Genomic DNA, 19,969 nt, shown 5'->3' on the forward strand with positions numbered 1-19,969 from the left:
TTGTTAGAGATCATATGCTGAAACCATGTACCAAATTTGAGCTGGATCGGATGAAATTTGCTTCTCTTAGAGTCTCCGCAAGCCAAATTTGGGGTTTCGTTTATATGGGGGCTATACGTAAAAGTGGACCGATATGGCCCATTTGCAATACCATCCGACCTACATCAATAACAAATACTTGTGCCAAGTTTCAAGTCGATACCTTCTTTCGTTCGGAAGTTAGCGTGATTTCAACAGACGGACGGACGGACGGACATGCTCAGATCGACTCAGAATTTCACCACGACCCAGAATATATATACTTTATGGGGTCTTACAGCAATATTTCGATGTGTTACAAACGGAATGACAAAGTTAATATACCCCCATCCTATGGTGGAGGGTAAATGAATTCTATTGTTTTGTTTTCAAAAATGTATGCTACTTCAATTTTATTCAATCTTCTCCACTATTTTCCAAAATCTACTTCACTCAATTTTTCACTAGCGGCAGCACTGCCGAACATACTCTGGTGTCGAGAAACGCTCTCATCTCGAATTAATTCTCTTGACTGAGGTGAATTCTCCTAATTCACAGTAATTAACACCACTAATCAATGAGTCGAGAGTTGCATTTGTACATTTTGCGAAAGTTGAAAAGAGAATCATTCGTCGAACAGATTTCTGTTACATATTTCACTAGTTTGATCGTAGCTTTAGTATTATTTAACTCAGTTCCCTAAAATCATATGCTGATATATAAATATGTATACATTTAACTGCGCAGCTACCTCGTTGAGAGATTTCACCCAGAAAAAAGTGCCTTCGGAACTAAATGAAAAAATGTTTATCAATTTAGTTTAGCCAATTTATTTCCACTAAGTTAAATTTTTGTTTCAAATAATAAAATTTACTTGCTTCAGTAAAAAAATCCTAAACTGAAAGCAGTTAGGAATGGTTCATTAACTAGAATAAGGCATGGAATTTTACTAATACTGTTTTCTTCGCTGGATATAAGAGTTTACTACTGAACAAGAAAATTTTATTCACTGATAAAGCATTCGTATAAATAAACAAAATAAGAACTAAAACCAAGTTTCCTCAAGTTTCCTCAAATTTAGTAAAATTTCTTATAAAATGATAATTCTGACTTCCTTTATTATAGAAAGCTTATTATACATAGGAATAACACTTGGCATAGAAAAATATTTTAGTTCATTCGTACTAAGAAGTATTCAATCCTTTAAAAACTTAAGGAGACACACTTGTTAGAATATAGGAAATTTTCCTATATTTCTTTTATCTACCTGTAATCGATACCTGTCATCGATTTAATCGATATGTTTGCGCGTGGGTTGTTTTTTTAGTTGGAATCGCGTTGTTATGTTATACGGAGGGATTGTTAAAAAATAATATAATAAATAACAAATAAAATATATAAAATATTTGTTATTTTAAATTAGTGAGAAAAAATTATATTGGCCGATTTGCACAAATTTAGATTTATTACCCAAACTAACATAATTGAGCGATTTCCTCTTTTTTTAATAATGGAAGCAATATTAGTGGCATACAAACTCTGTAGGTTCAGAATCAACTATAGCTCCTAATATCAGACATTTCTGTTCACACGTTTTTCATATGTTTGGGTGTAAAAATTATATGTTTGGAACTCAAATTTTTAAACACAATATTTTTAAGTGCAAGCATATAATGTTCATAAACTAGCATAATATGTTTGGGACATATATGTTAATATGTTAGAACATATTATGTTTGGGACATAAAATGTTTGTAAATATAATATGCTTGGATGCAAACATATATTAATTTAGAAATAGACTATAAACATATATGTGTTTAGAAAGAGAGACATGAAGTGTATGCTGGAAGTAAAATAATGAAAGTAACCAATTGGCGCCTTAAAAATATATATACACAAGAAAATTCCATTAAAGATTGGAAAAATACTATGTGTGAATATAAACAAGTATAAATTTGCAAATTTGGAGTAAACATATGTTGTGATTAAGACTGCCAAAAATTGTATATGCTTAAGTAAAAAGATTAAAATGAGTATTCGGAGAGAAAATTCATTCGGAACCAAGAGAAAAGACATTTAAAAAATCATGAGTTTTGTTTATCATTTTCGCATTACGGGCACGTTTTTTGTTTCGTCAAAACAAATCGGAACGTACAATGAAAAAACAGTGAACCCACCATGAAGAAAACTTTCGGTTAATTTTAGAAAATTTTGAATATTTGTAGAAAATTTTATCTAAATAGTATTACAAACGTTGGCATCACGCCGATGTCATAAAAATAAGTAAATATTTTTCGACAAATACAAGAAAATTTAATAGACATAACTAAGTTTTTTCACTTGTTAAAGAAAATTTTGTAGTTTGAAGAAAAAACTTGGAGTTCAAAATTGCAAGAATGTCTTTAGTTACATACGAAGTTTACGATGGACGCATTTTTGGTAAAATTTACAAATTTAAAGAAATTCTGAACTATTTTGTGGAAGACACGAATTTAGTTAATCTTTATGCTTCATTTGAGTATATTTTTTTCCTCGGGTTTAGTTAATTTAACTAACGTAAACAAAAAAGTATTAGAGTAAAGAAAACTATCTCCAAACATAATATTTCTATGAACTAAAATAAAGTTAAATTGGCTTTAGTGAAATAGAGAGTTCACTTTTTTTTTAGTGTAGAACGAGTAAGTCAAAATTTTCAAACAAAGGTAATTAAAGGGATCTTCATAAAAACTAACGAAAGGGCACTATACACTGAAAAATAGCATGCCCGGTTCCAAAGATTGTGTCTCTATTTTAAAAATTTTGGTATTGATTCCGAGCCAATGAAGCCGAGAATTCAAGTAAGGATACTTTTAAGACACAATTCTCTTTTAAATGTGAGTTTTGTGTATTTGACTCTATGAAGCAAATTTTATTTTTTCGCGTTTAAAACAACGTTAAAAACAAGACAGTAGAAATTGTGCTAAGTTTAACGTCTTTAAAATAAAGTGTTGAAAAACATGTCTTATTTTTTAACGATTTTTGCTTTGTAGTCAAGATGCAAAAATGCAACAAATGTAATGATACCCATTTTCAAGTCAAATCACTTAATTATAAGGACAACACGACGTCATTGAAAAGTTTATCGACTTTTGAACATGGAAAAAACTTTATATTAGAGAAATGCGTCGTCTAAGCTAACAAAATTTGTATTCTTATTTTAAGGACATGAAATCTTTGGCCACACGACAATATTTTTTTCAGTGTACTCTTTTTTGAGTTGTTACAGTAAAATGAAAACATTGGGAAACAGTGAAAAATTAAATGGTAAGATCTATAAAAACAATGTTTAGTTCCTCTTTATTAATAAGTAGTCCAAGAGGAGTTGACGGATACTTTCGAAAATAAAAGCGGACATTGAGTTTGAGTTTTGCCACTAAAATTATTTCCCATTTTAACGGCAAAACTCGCATTGGTAAAACCAGAATAACATTATAACTTTTTTAGGCAAATTTTATTGTAACTTGGTGGGGAATGATCCAAAGCAACAATTGGATAAGTTTATTTAAATTATTAAAGAAAGCAAGCAATTGTTCACACCTAAATAAATTTATGTGTTGGTTGTAAAATTATTGTTTCGAATTTAAGTATAATGTGCTTTTGAATGGTTATCGTTAACTTTAGGATTCGATGGAAAAATATTTATATATTACTCGACTTCACATTCTTCCTTTGTAAGAGTTTTTTGAATTTCTTAGAAAATTTCAAACTTGTGTACAAAACCCTTTTTTGTTACAATTTTTTTATTTTTGTAATAAAAAATAATATATGATTTGAAATCAGTCCATTTCGTTTATATCAAGCACTGTTCTTTTCTGAATTTAAGTCTTTTATAAGACACACTTTACAGTTTCGTAGTAAAAAGTTAATATAGTAGTATGTAATGTTGAACACCTTTTCGGGATATTCCGAACGTATTTGGAATATACGTAAAAAAATATATGTAAATAAAAAAAAATGGTGTCGGTCGAAGCAGGGATCGAATCCAGGACCCTTGGCATGCAAGGCGGACGTACCAACCACTGCTCCACGTCGCCAACAAATGTATGTTTAACAATGTTATGTTTGCATCGGCTCGTGGGCGCCGCAAGCTATGCTATATAAATATGACTTATAACGATAATTATCTCTTGATGACCATAACAGCTACGTAGCCCAGTGGTTAGTGTGCTGGCTTACAAACTGTGTGGTCCGCTGTTCGAATCCCCGTCCGGCAAAAGGTAAAATTTAAAAAAAAAATTATAAAATTTAATAATTTCTTCTACAATGTTTGTATTACAGAAGAACTAAAAAACTCATGGAAGTGAGAAAACTGTGAGGGAATATACAATTAGGCAGAAAAAAAATTGAACACAATCTTCTTTGGGAGAAAATTCTTCTAAGCATATAATATTTTTGAGTTCAAAATGTTTCCAAACATATTATATGTTCACAGTTTTTATATGTATGTTTAGTTTTTTGGAAGACAACATTATTGAATTTGGATGGAAAAATACATAATGTTTGGAACTTAGACTACCCAAACATATTATATTGTTTAGACCAATATGCTTTCAAACATATTATATATTGGAAGAAATCAAATATATAAATGTTTGGGCAATACCCAAAAATGTATATGCTTGAAGCAAAATGTGTTTGGGAGTATATGTTACAGAAGCGATTTTTTTGAGGGTGTAAGTTCAACATTTTCCTATAGGTTAGTAATTTGTTTTAACTTTTGTCAAGTTCAAATTTAACTGTTCAGAAGCAAAAAATTAACTAAATAATACATTTTTTGAAAACGAAAAAATTAATGTTCCGGATTTCCTAGACCACCTGGTGACTTGGAGCAAGGAGACCTCAAGGGGGAGGATCCCAATTTCTACATGCCATATTATATTTAGTACAAACCACTTACTCTTCTATAGTACAAATCCTTTAGAATCATTTATTAGATATTATTTTTATCATTTTATAAAACTTTACCTTTTGTCCGGAAGGGGAATCGAACCGCAGCAACTTATTAAAAGTGAAAAGTATAAGAAGAAGAAAAAATGCGTTTTACAGTTGATAACATTACATGGAAATGGGAAATAGTGGAATAATAAACTAATATGTCAAGTCCAGTCTATGCTGTTGATTCTTAATAAATATATTCAATATATTAATAAAACATGTCTTTTATTGAAGAAAAAATTGCTTATATAAATAAATAAAATTGTATTTGAAGTAAAAGGTTTGCCACAAATATGTAAGATTTGTCCAAATGAATGAAAAAAGTATAAAATAAAATCAATCCATATATGAATTCAATTCTGTTAAATTTTTTCATTCTGTAGTATAGTGGTACATAAATATAGGAAAATGTTAACTAATATATGGAATACATTATACATAATTTCTACGAAAATCACATCGTTCAAACAAATAAAAAAATGTCTTTGGCGCTATACGAGTTCAACTTTCTTCACAATGAATTCATTTTAACTTAGGGAGGGGTCACTTTTTTCTGGGTGTATACATGTCTTTCATTATTTATCACCGTCACCAACTTTACCTACACTGAAAAAACAGTGAACCCTTTTCCATTGCAAAATGAACTAAACTGTAGTAATATTGAGATTTTTCTGCTTGTCTAGTTTAAAATTCTCTTAAATTTTAGTTCGTCTATGGCATAGTATTTTAGTTCAATTTTACACCACCATAAGATATATATACCCCTACCAAGTTAAAAAATCTGTATTATTTTGGTTAACTTGGCTATTTTTTGGGAAACCCGATAATAAAATTTGGATAACAGTCTCTTTAAAATGGGGTCGACTAAACTATTTTTAAATCAATCGTTCACAGCACACAGTAGAGAGAAATTAAATAATTAAAGGAACAAGAAACCGTTATTCTATTATGAACATTTGCATACATTAAAAGTAAACATTGTTTAAGCAAAATTACTTTATTATAAAAACTTATGATGAAAGTTCTTAATACAATGGTTTTTGTCAATAAAAATTACGGCCACTTGGAACAAGAAAGTAGTTTATTTTAACTCGCTGTTTAGACATTTTGCCTTATCCTGAGTTTTTTATTCATCGTGAATATATTTTTCACATATCTTGCTGAAATGGAAGGAATAATGAAAATTTTTAAAAATTAACACCATGTAATAAAATATAATATAAAAATATAAAATATTCCCTATATTAGCTTGTAACTTACAATTTTTGGGGGCAGTTCATAAATTTGTGTAAGGAATTCAACTTTTCTTCGGTAAACCTCTCATAAAATTTGTACCTCAAATAATTAGAGAAATAATGAAGAAAGTATTTTAACTCAAAAAACTGTGTTAGTGTTTGTACGTCTTTCACATCAAAGACATAGAAACACTAAATATTTTAGTAAAAGAAAGCCAAAAATTCAAAAGAAAACTTACCAATTCTCTATTAAATTATACGCTGAAGGAAATATAAAAATTTGTCTCTGAAATTAAATATTTTTTTTACATTAAATAACAACATTAAATTGGTTTCCAAAAAATTCTTTTTAAATATATAAAAAAAAAATATTCTGGTTAAAAGAAAGTTAGAGGAGTAATAAAAATTATTCTAATTGTTCTAGAGTTATGCTGAAATGAAAGATTTATATTGTGTTTTTGGCGATATAAAGGTCGCAATAACGTAAATATTTTAGTTAAAAGAAAGCAAAAAGAAACCTTACCAATTCTCCGATATATAAAAATTTTTCTGAATCCATCTGAGGTTGCTCTGAAATTAAATATTTTTTACAAGAAAAACATTAAACTGGTTTCCATAAAATATAATTAGCTAATATAAATATAATTAACTAATATAAAAGAAAGACACATTTTTAAAAGTAATACTTACCAATTTACCATTAAACTATAAGCCAAACTTAACGATTACTCTGAAATTGAATATGTATTTAGTTTTTACATGGAATAATATTAAATTAGATTTTTATAAAACGATTTCAATATTATTTCCATTTCAACATTTTTCTTAAATATTGAACATTCTTAAGGACTTCCGATCACCATCGTACATCTCATCGCTAAAGTATTAGTAACCCACTTAAAAGGTTTAATAAGCAAACGCTAATACATATATCTCAAAATATTCCATACATTTATATTCCCTTGTTGCATACCTGCTAAAAAGATACAACCAAAGATTATAGATGCATGAAGATAGGAAATTAGCTACACTGAAAAAACAGTGAACCCTTTTCCATTGCAAAATGAACTAAACTGTAGTAATATTGACCATGATTTAGCCCTTAAGATTTTTTTCAACTTGTCTAGTTTATAATTTTCTTAAATTTTAGTTCATCTATAACATTGTAGTTTAGTTCATTTTTACAACACCATAAGATTTATATACCCCTACCAGGTTAAAAAGTCAGTATTATTTTGGTTTACTTGCTTATTTTGTGGGAAACCCGATAATAAAAATTGGTTAACAGTCTCTTTAAAATGTCGACGACTAAACTATTTTTAAATCAATCATTCCACAGTACAGAGAAATTAAATAATTAGAGGAACAACAAACCGTTTTACTATTATGAAAATTTTCATACATTAAAATTAAACTTTCTTTAAGCAAAAGTTCTTTATTATAAAAACTTATAATGAAAGTTATTAATACAATGTTTTTTGTGAATAAAAATTATGACCACGTGGAAAGGAGAGTAGTTCATTTGAACCCGCTGTTTGGACATTTTGACTTATCCTTTTTTTATTCATCGTAGGTAGTTTTTTCACATATCTTGCTGGAAAAAATGGAAACAAAAATGAAAATTGTTAAAAATTAACACCATGTAATGAAATATAATTTTTAATTCTTCATTTTAGCTTGTAACTTACCATATTTGGGGCATTTTATCAAATGGTGTAAAGAATTCATCTTTTCTTTGGAAAACGTATCTCATAACATTTGTACCTGAAACAATTAGAGAAATAATCAAGTATTCTAAATAAACGCATAAAACTGTGTTGTTATCGATGTGAAGGATATAATAAAATAAATATTCTATTTGAAAGAAATCCAAAGTTTTAATATAAAACATACCAATTCTCTATTAAATTGTACGCTGAGGGGAAATATAAAAAGTTGTCCAAATTTATATGGGTTACTCTGAAATTAAATATTAAATAAAATTATTAAATAAGTTTTCAAAAAATCTAATGAACAAAATAATAATATGCATTAAAAACCAAATATTCTTGATAACCCTAGACAGTCATCATTTGTCAAAATAACGACACGTAATTTCATTTTGAATTTAAGTTATACTAATTCAACCGTTTTATGAATTTTTGTTTTATACTACTTAAAACCAAATTGAATAAGAAAATAAACTCAAGTTTGGTTCACTTTTTCGCTCACGATGAAAATTTTAGCGTCTTGAAATGAGCCGTAGTCAAAATGACGAAGGCTGATGTTAATGTACGAAAAATAAGGATGACTGTCCAGGGCTAAAAGAAAGTTAAAAAATCCTTACCAATTCACTATTAAATTACAGGCAAAGGAGTACTAAAAATTTGTCTAAATGTTTAAGGGTTTATTCTGAAATTAAATATTTGTTTTTACATTAAAAATATTACATTGGTTTCCAAAAAATTTGATTAAAGAAATACTAAAACAAGGTATTAAAAACCAGTAATTTTGATGATAAAAAGGTCACAAAAACGTAAATATTCTAGTTGAAATAAAGCCAATTTTTAAAAGAAAGCTTACCAATTCTCTATTTTTTAAATTTGTTCGAATCCATCTGGAGTTGCTCTGAAATTAAATATTGTTTTTACAACACAGAAAAACATTAAACTGGTTTCCAAAAAAATTAATTAACAAATAATAATATACATAAAAAATATTCTTTTTAATAGAAAGTCATATTAAAAAAATACTTACCAATTTATGAATAAACTATACGCTGAGATATAACAAAAATTTTCCAAATTCATTTGGAATTGAATATTAATTTTTTACATAGAATAATAAAAATTTCAATACACTTTCAATTTCAACATATTTTCCTAAATATTCGTAATAACTTTTTTCTAAACTACCGATAAAATATTAATAACTTTCATTTAAAAGGTTTAATAAACAAACACCAATATATGTCTCAAAAATCCAAAATATTCCATGCCTTTATTTATACTCCCTTGTTGCATACCTACTTAAAAGATGCAACAGCCCACGCCAACGCCAACTATACAACTGAAGCATGCCAAACAAAACCAAGCAAAGCCAAAACATTCCTACAACAACAAAAACACATGTGCCTTTATTGGAAACAACGCCTCATCCAGCAACAACAACACACACACAAACCACTAAATGAACAAAAATGAAAACAACCCCACGCTCATGTACACTGAAAAAAAAGCATACTCGGTTCCAAAGATTTTGTCTTTACTTTAAAAGATTTGGTATTGATTCCGAGCCAAAGAAGCGGAGAATACAAGTAAAGATACTTTTAAGACACAATTCTCTTTTAAATTTAGGTTTTGTGTACTTGCTTCTAGGAAGCTAATTTTAATTTTTCGCTTTCTCAGCTTTTTTTCTTCATATGCTATCAAAGTCCTTTAAAAACAAGTTAACGGCAACTTTATTTTCCAAATTAGGACTCCACTTCCAGTAGAAATTATGCTATGTTTGAAGTAAAAAACTTCTTTAAAATAAAGTTTTGAAAAACATGTCCTATATTTGAACGATTTTTTGCTTTGTAGTCAAGATGCAAAAAGACAACAAATTTAAAGACAATTTCATTCAATTTAAAGAATTTTTCTGAATTATTAAAATCAAGTTGACCTTAGCCTATAAATTTTTTCTTTCATGTTAAGATACCCATTTTTAAGTCAAATCACTTAATTATAAGGACAATACGACTTCATTGAAAAGTTTATCGACTTTTGGACAAGGAAAATAACTTTATTTTAGAGAAATGCGTCTTCTATGCTAAGCAAAATTTGTATTCGTATTTTAAAGACATGAAATCTTTGACCTCACGACAATATTTTTTTCAGTGTATACACAACAAAACTCAAGTAACATCATCTTTACATTAATCACATTTCACTATGCCGATAAAGATCTCTGTACTATGCATTAGTTCATCGCATCTGCTGACAATTTACTCTAAGAATAATATTCGTAAAGGCACACCAGTTTATGAACAATGAAACGTTTAACTTAAAATTTGCAAAATTTTCAAGAAATGTTATCTACCATTTTTGACGAAAATGTCTATAAATTTAATTACATGTGAACTAAAAATATTTCATTGGGTAATTTTTTAACAACAATTATTAACTATAGGAATTGTCAGTAAGAAATTGCTATCCACTTTCAAGTTCATTTTTCGCAAAAAAATATTTTCTCATACAAAAAAATTTTATAGTAAATTGCACTTATGATTTACAAAATACTTTACATTTACAAGTAGTTTTATAGCATGACAAACGAATTTTTAACTACCAGTTAAGAAATTTTTTAAGGAAATTTCCATCGTATTTTGTAGACCATGAACTAAACGATTGCTACTTAGAATTTGTAAAATTTCCTTCCGAGTAGTTAATTTTCGTTGAAGATGCGAAAAATGAACTAAAATTCTGGAAAATTCTTGTAATAAATTATTGTAAAAATTTTCTTAAATTTACGAGACACTTTTTTTTCTGTGTACTGAGGAGATCGAACTATTTACCGCTGTGCTGCCGCTACTACTTCAATCGAAGTATTTTGCTTCATTTTCACAAAATTTACTTCGTCACTCCTCCTTCCAAAAATCTGCTTTACTTTTTGTCCTGCTTCAAATTTTTCCCCATATTACCTAATTGTTTTTCCTATTACTTTAATTACTATGAACATTGCGGTTTTAATCATTGAATTATTAACCGATGTGGACCAATTTTTGCATAGTTGTTAGAGACCATATACTTACACCATGTACCAAGTTTCAGCTGGATCGGATGAAGTTTGCTTCTCTTAGAGTCCCCGCAAACCAAATTTGGGAGTCCGTTTATATGGGGGGATCGACTCAGAATTTCACCACGACCCAGAATATATATACTTTATGGGGTCTTAGAGCAATGTTTCGATGTGTTACAAACGGAATGACAAAGTTAATATTCCCCCATCCTATGGTGGAGGGTATAATAAAATGAATTCTATTGTTTTGTTTTCAAAAATGTATGCTACTTCAAATTTATTCAATCTACTCCACTTCTTTCCAAAATCTACTTCACTCAATTTTTCACTAGCGGCAGCACTGATTTACCGGGTTAGTTTAATACTCGAGCAAAACGCGTATACGATAAGTATTGACATAGCATTAAAATGCAAATAAAAAGAAATTAAGTGCACGAAATAAATTTCCATAAAGGGGAAAATGTAATTTTTTTGTTGTTGCCTAAAATTTAACATTCATTAAGAAAATTAAATTTTTCATTTAAAAAATAAAAACGAAAAACAACTAAAAATTACAAATATGTATTGAACTAACATGGTAAATGCAACATTTGGTATGACTCAAGCCAATTTCCTATCTTCCTCAAGTTTATTGTCTTTGGATACAACGGCCCACGCCAACTATACAACTGCAGCATGCCAAACAAAACCGGGCAAAACCCAAACATTCCTACAACAACAAAAACACATGTGCCTTCATTGAAAAAAACATCTCATCCAGCCAAATAAACCATCCACGAATAGCAAACACACACACAAACAATTGAAAGAACAAAAATAAACACAACCCCACGCTCAGATATACACAACATACGCAGCACTCGCTACCATTTCTCATTATTGCATTGCTCTTAATGCATGCACTAACTCTCAAACAAAATTCAAGTAACATCATCTTTACTAGAGGCCTGCACAATTCCATTTGTAAATGCAGAGTACACGTGTACTTGCTACATGAGTACATCTATTTGAGAGAGTCGCAAAACAATTGGTGCACATTTTGATGAACACCAACAGCCACGAGTATCTTCTTGTTGCTACTCTGGTGCAGGGCTGCCAATTTTGCCGATTTTTCGGCATTTTGACGATTTTACTCACAAAATGGACAACTCCGATTTTTTCCGATTTTAACGATATTAGACACATAGTTTATGGAGTTTAAGTTTTTACATTTTGAAGACATTTTTGAAAATATTAATATAAATTTGAAAAATGTTGGGAAAAAATTCGGAAACAGAACGTGGAGTTTTGTCAAAATTCGTACAAATAATCATGATTCTTCCAAACTCCACAGCAAACGTAGACATTTTTAAGCAACAAACTAAAATTAGATGATAGCTGGAGAATAATTCATTGGATGTTCAAAAAACAACTTAAAATTAAATAATTCAAATTGTTTTAATACCAAAATTGAAATGATTTACACAGAATATGCAATAGAAACTTTTACTAATTATGATAAAATTCTAGTACAGTATAAAAAATAACCACCATAAAAAATCACCAAATTTGTAAAATTTCCTTTCGAGTAGTTAATTTTCGTTGAAAATACGAAAACTGAACTAAAATTCTGGAAAATTCTTGTAATAAATTATTGTAAAAATCTTCTTAAATTTGCGAGACACTTTTTTTGTGTGTACTCTCAAATGTCCCAAACATAATATATTCTAACATCCCTGCCAGCATTTCAAAGTTCCATTTCAACCTCATCGTTACCACAGACTCGTAAATGTCACTTCAACCATCATGAAAAGGTACATCAAAAAGTACATGCAAGTAATTTGCCATCCCTACTGTTAAAAAAGCCATTTTTTTGTGAAACGCCAAGCGCAACCAGCTTGTTATATTTTAATTAAATAAAAACGAAAATAAAGTTCTGAAAACATAGATTATACGCTTAAAATTGTGAAAGGTATATTGGTGAACAATTTGGTGATTTTCCAAATGGAATAAAGTGATTGTTTTTCAGATATTTTACAGACACGCTGCCTCCATGGAATAAAAACACTGGTTGATAGACGCAGAAACATGTAACTCGCTACTTGTAACTCAACATCATCATTAATGCCAAAAATTATGTTAAATGTAATGTGATAGTGGTATAAATGTTATATTTTTAAGAATTTGTAAATGTTTAATCAAATTAATAAATATCTAAACAAACGTGTTTTACTCGACCACAATGATTCTTTTACAACTATCTTAAAATGCACTTTTTCTGATTGTTTGGAGGGTCCCTTATTGGCGTCGTTCTAAATTGATCTATAAAGGCACCTAATAATTGCACTCATGCGAAACATTTTTGTAGTAACTTGGCGTGGTACAACTTCTCAATAGTGACGGCGCTTTTCCGACGAGTTTTTGATGTCGTATATGATTGTTTTCGACGTAGTGGGGATTCTCAAAAGAGTCCCCAAATTCAAAAAATGTTGGCAGGGATATATGTCCCAAACATTTTATATTAGTTTATGAACATTATATGATTGCACTTAAAGATAATGTGTCAAACAATTTATTTCCAAACATATAATTTTTACAGTCAAACATATGAAAAGCAGTCCTTTTCGTCCGTGCACACATTGTAGCTTCCGCCCTTTAACTGACAATTGTTCCAAATAGATATAAACAAGTATATACGGCCGTAAGTTTACTTAGGTTGCGGTCGATTGCAAGGCATCTTAAAACTTCTTAACATCATCTTCTAAATTGTGAGTTAGTTCATTCGGGATATATATTAGGCTAAACAATGGGCGAATATATACATACATATTCAGTTCTTGACCGGTATACATAGGGAAGAAATAATTACGAACCGATATGAACTTTTGTGCGGTAATTATAAAGCCAGAAGGGAAATATGGGGGTCGCTTTATATGGGAGCTATATACAATTATAAACACGATTCTACCACAAATGGCAAATTTTTTACTGTTTGGTACATTGGTAGAGTTTTTGCAAAGTATTCCTCCCCAACTAAGAGGTAATCCATAAATTTTCTATAGAAATAAAATTTTGACACCATTTTCTACAGAAATAAAATATTGACAAAATTTTCTATAGAAATAAAATTTTGGCAAAATTTTTAATAGAAATTTAAATTTTGACAAAATTTTCTATGGCAATAAGATTTTGGTAAATTATTTTTGCCTCGTGTGGCAATCCTAATTATGAACCGTAAAGGGCCAATATTTCTATGATTGGGGATCGGTTTATCTCGCGGATATATATATTACTAAAGGGTGATACGTTCAAAATTTGGTCAAGGGAAAACGCGTGTAAATCGGTGAAATCGGTTATTTAAAAAATCAAATTAAATTTATTTTTCAAGTTCAATTAAAGGGTGATTTGTTAAGAGCTTGATAACTTTTTTTTAAAAAAAACGCATAAAATTTGCAAAATCTCATCGGTTCTTTATTTGAAACGTTAGATTGGTCCATGACATTTACTTTTTGAAGATAATTTCATTTAAATGTTGACCGCGGCTGCGTCTTAGGTGGTCCATTCGGAAAGTCCAATTTTGGGCAACTTTTTCGAGCATTTCGGCCGGAATAGCCCGAATTTCTTCGGAAATGTTGTCTTCCAAAGCTGGAATAGTTGCTGGCTTATTTCTGTAGACTTTACACTTGACGTAGCCCCACAAAAAATAGTCTAAAGGCGTCAAATCGCATGATCTTGGTGGCCAACTTACCGGTCCATTTCTTGAGATGAATTGTTCTCCGAAGTTTTCCCTCAAAATGGCCATAGAATCGCGAGCTGTGTGGCATGTAGCGCCATCTTGTTGAAACCACATGTCAACCAAGTTCAGTTCTTCCATTTTTGGCAACAAAAAGTTTGTTAGCATCGAACGATAGCGATCGCCATTCACCGTAACGTTGCGTCCAACAGCTTCTTTGAAAAAATACGGTCCAATGATTCCACCAGCGTACAAACCACACCAAACAGTGCATTTTTCGGGATGCATGGGCAGTTCTTGAACGGCTTCTGGTTGCTCTTCACTCCAAATGCGGCAATTTTGCTTATTTACGTAGCCATTCAACCAGAAATGAGCCTCATCGCTGAACAAAATTTGTCGATAAAAAAGCGGATTTTCTGCCAACTTTTCTAGGGCCCATTCACTGAAAATTCGACGTTGTGGCAGATCGTTCGGCTATTCATGATGAAATGTCAAAGCATACTGAGCATCTTTCTCTTTGACACCATGTCTGAAATCCCACGTGATCTGTCAAATACTAATGCATGAAAATCCTAACCTCAAAAGAATCACCCTTTATAAGATTACATGCATACAGTTTAATGTATTAAATTATTTTATATTAAACTAGTATAATAAAGACTAGTATAAAAAATTCATTACGTAAACAAACTTAAAAATTAAATTTAAAAAATAACCAAAATTAAAAAATAATGTGTATCTTAAACTTTTTGCTGCCGCTTTTCCACACGATCTTTTGCATGTGCAAAATGTTGCTAAACCACTTGGTTGATTTTGACATCCTCCGAATGGTTGAATTTTTGATGTACTATTTCTGTTTATAACAAAAAAAAATAGAATTTAAAAATAAAATACACCGAAAACCAAACTTACCTCTAATTATAGAAAGGAAGAAAAAAATTTGGATGCACCCTTTTTCCTTTTCCTCTCCAGGTGAACTGCATCACTAACTCGTCTTTTTATGGCTTAGCGCACAAAACAAGACATGTCGGATCCTCCTATTCTAATTAGGAGACGTTTCTAAAAAATATATATAATGATAACAATATAATAAAATATGATACAAAAAATAATGCAAGGTAGAAACTTACCAAATCTCTAACTAGATCCTTGTTTTATTTCAATTCACTTTTTGCAACGAGAAAACAAAAAAAAAATTCTACTCACCTTCGCTACCGGCACTTTCAGTGCAGTGAAGATATGAATTTTTGTTTGTCGTGATTAAAAAAAAAAATAAACTATGACGAAAATTCTTCCAAACTTCGCCTGTAGCCACTTTACAACATTCCGTTTACCGTTATGAGAAGACAAGACAATTACCAAAGTTCTTCCAAACTTCGCATGTACCCACTTTTTATAATTGTTTTTATTTTTCACATAATATTCGTTGTTTTTGCATTCAGGCGAATATTTTTGTGTACTTATTGTAGATTATTTCAAATATGTCCAAATATGTTCTTCCAAACTTCGCATGTACAAATCATGACAGCTTTAAATTTCATCTTTCATTCCAGGAAAATCTTCTTCTAAACTTCGCTTTCATTTTTCATGAAACTTCACTCACATAACTTCTTCTATAATTCGCTTACGCCTACGTTTCATAATTTCGTAAATCTATCGTCTTTTTTGTGTCCATATCAAATAGTAATACGAATGTTACGCAAAATTTTGCCAATCAGATGTTAAGAGCAATCGTAAGTTATTCGCTTTTGGTAAACTTCTAAAATTCGCTTTTATGTTTCATGAAACTTCACTCACAAAACATATTTCAAACTTCGCATGTCTCAACGTTTGATAAATTCGTAGATTTATCGCCTTTTTCATGCGCCTATCAAATATTCACGCAAATGTTACGCGAATATTCGCCTCTCAGGTACTAAGAATAAAAGTTATTCGCTTGTGGTATAAACTCCCACATGTTCCTGAAAACTTTATGAAAAATATTTATTTTTTATTTGCGAAGATGAAAGTTCTTCCGAAATACTTCAAATTGTTTGCAGGGATACCTGGCGTACAGAAAAACAACTCCACACACACACATACACGATCCCTTTCTGATCTCACTGTTGTAAGAAAACTACTCTCTCCACAAAAGATACCAACAACACACAAGAAACATTCCATTGTCTCTAGAATCAAAAAAAACCAACAACAGCATAAATGGCGCAATAACAAACACAAACAATCATACGAGATATACACAAAATGTCTCTAAAACCTCCTTCACATGATGCAATGATTTCATTACTCTCTTCTCACTTCATTTTCCAGTAGCACGTTTATTGATTAGTTGGAATTCAATCTATAAGTTAAGATAACATATATACCAAATTTGAGGAATCTATAAAAAATGATATACACCCGTCAAGGATTATATTAACTACTTTTTATTCTACTTTATCTAAAATTTTCAATGTGAGGAAAAACACTCCAACATATAATAAAAAGGGAAATAATCTGTAGGTACCCATCATACGAATCGGTAATGTCGTTAAGTTAATTTTTACTACAAAAATTTTTTTCCATACAAAATTTTTTCTTAGTAAATTGTCCACATTTCGTAGTAAGATTTTTATATTGCCCATGTATTTTTATAAAAGAATCAACGATGCATTAACTACTGTGTTGGAAATTTATGTAAGGAAAAATCCTTCCCATTTCGTAGTTAGTGAACTGAAAAACATTTATTGAATTTTTATAAGTTTTCCTTTAGCTGAGTTAATTTTCGTTGTGGTTACGAAAAATGAACTATATTACAGTAAATTTGTTGAACTATCACACAAAAAAAATTTTTTTCTGATTCAATCACGAAATTAATTGATCCAATTAATTTTTAATTGAAATGTCTTCAATCACAGAAATGATAGTATCAATTAAAAAATTAATTGAAGCTCAATTAAAAAGTTAATTGATCCAATTAAAAAATTAATTGATACTATTATTTTTGTGATTGATTTTTGTTTCAATTAAAAAATTTGTTGAATCAATTAAATTTTTAATTGAATATTTTTTAAAACTCAATTAAAATTTTAATTGGAAAAATGTTCGTGAAATTTTTTTGTGTGATGTGAAAGTTAAAATGGTCCTTAAATTTACAAGACACTTTTTTTTCTGCGTACCCAACATCGAAATGATCGGCACATGAATGAAAATATTCGTTAAAAAAGTTATTTGAAGCATCCTTCTTGAAACATGAATAATTGAGCGTTATACCACCGCTATATCTTTTTCTCAAACAACAATCGTGTGATCGAAAACTGTAGAATACGAATTTCAACAAATTGAAAAGGTGTATCTTTAGTTGATGAAATGATTTAGTCAAAATCAAGTAAACAACATATTGAAGTCATGAAAATTGTGCTTTATGGCATCTTTTGCAATCGAAGTAGTCTCCCGAATTCAAGCCGCCAGTAACAGAAACGGAATGCTGCACCACACAGTGGTAATCAGTTTCTTTTTAAAAAGGCGGAGGACAAAGTCCATGATAACTTTGTCATTGGCAAGGTGCAGGGTATTGCGATAAGTGATGCTGGGTGACCGGTTGTATTGGTCGTACATTTAGGGATGCCACTTGGGCGTAAATTGGATCTAACATTGAAGAGTGTTTATATATTATTAAAAATATAGAGATCTGAAAAATGTTAGCCGACGAATTTGGTCTCTGCTTCAGAGTTGCCCTACATGATTAAATCATACATACGCTTCCTGTTAGTTTATAGTGGCAGTTCATTATTTTGGTACCAGTATTGGCTGTTGTCCCTAAAATATGATCCTTTCGTCCCCAAAAAACAAAGAAGAAGGTTTTGCTGTAGAATGTCAGTAATAATTTAAAAATTGAAAATATACACACAAAAAATTTTTTTCTGATTCAATCACGAAATTAATTGATCCAATTAATTTTTAATTGAAATGTCTTCAATCACAGAAATGATAGTATTAATTAAAAAATTAATTGAAGGTCAATTAAAAAGTTTATTGATCCAATTAAAAAATTAATTGATACTATTATTTTTGTGATTGATTTTTGTTTCAATTAAAAAATTTGTTGAATCAATTAAATTTTTAATTGAATATTTTTTAAAACTCAATTAAAATTTTAATTGGAAAAATTTTCGTGAAATTTTTTTGTGTGTATGCAACGAAAATGTATTTCTAAATACTCAAGTAATAAAATTGGGTGGTAGATAAATAAGAAGGTCTTCATCTTTTTTGTATTTATGGGATATAGTGTTCAAATCAGTAATGAACACTGATAAGGCGGAAACATTTAGAATCCTGCGTCCATTTCTAAACCAAATGTTTAATTTGCAACATTTTGTATACCGTGGATTAAAGAGGAGAAAAGTTGTTTTTTTTTTTTTAATTTTGACGATACGCTGTAGAAATAAAAATAATATGATTTTAATCATTATTTTACTGAACTGATTTGCAAAAACCCCAAATTTATGAAAATTCTCCTCCAAATCCCCATCCACGAAAAAATATTCCCAAGTTGGTGGAAATTCTCCAATACTGGCAACACTGATTTCAGACTCACTTAGACTAGATTCAGACCAATGTGATACCACAGCTGGTGGTGAACCTCACGCTACACGCAACAAATAATTCTTTCCTCCCAAACGAAATTTTAGACAAACAAAGTTCGCTTCTCATTTGCTTTTCGCTGTAAGGAAGTGTATTTGGAAGAAAAGTATATACCTTTTGTGATAAACGTTTTTTCTTTTCCAGGATGTAAAAACAATTTCATAAAGACAACTAAAAAAAACATTGTTTTCTTGCTAATTGCATTTTCCCTCACATCTTTCTCACATCCACGAGGTTTTTTAGTTCCTAACACCTTTTCCTGTAATACCAACAATGTAGAAGAAATTATACGATTTTATAAATTTTTAATTTTTTGTTACTTTTCGCCTGGACGGAGAATCGAACCGCGGACCATGCTCTTTGTAAGCCAACACACTAACCACTGAGCTATGTACTTGTTATGGTCATCAATAGATAAATATCCATATAAGTTATATTTATATAGCATAGCTTGCGGCGCCCACGAACCGAATAAACAAAGTTTATTTAACAGAAACAAATGTTTAGTTTGGCACCGTGGAGCAGTGGTTGCTACGTCCGACTTGCATGCCAAAGGTCGTGGGTTCGATCCCTGCTTCGAGCAAAGTTTTTTTTGTTTTACATATATTCCAGATATGTTCGGAAGATTCCGAAAAAATTTTCAACA

The 19,969-nt window shown here is 30.0% G+C and overlaps 1 protein-coding gene and 1 long non-coding RNA gene across 3 annotated transcripts in view; both read left to right on the forward strand.

The window, feature by feature from the left end:
• Samuel (SAM-motif ubiquitously expressed punctatedly localized protein) overlaps positions 1-19,969 on the forward strand; it is a 532,479-nt gene that overhangs the window by 13,261 nt on the left and 499,249 nt on the right. The window lies entirely within an intron of this gene.
• On the forward strand, positions 12,614-13,210 carry LOC142223634 (uncharacterized). The gene is made up of 2 exons (XR_012718839.1): positions 12,614-12,939; positions 12,997-13,210. It is a non-coding gene; the product is annotated as an uncharacterized LOC142223634 (long non-coding RNA).

Source organism: Haematobia irritans, chromosome 2, assembly GCF_050003625.1.
Source record: "Haematobia irritans isolate KBUSLIRL chromosome 2, ASM5000362v1, whole genome shotgun sequence".
NCBI lineage: Eukaryota > Metazoa > Arthropoda > Insecta > Diptera > Muscidae > Haematobia > Haematobia irritans.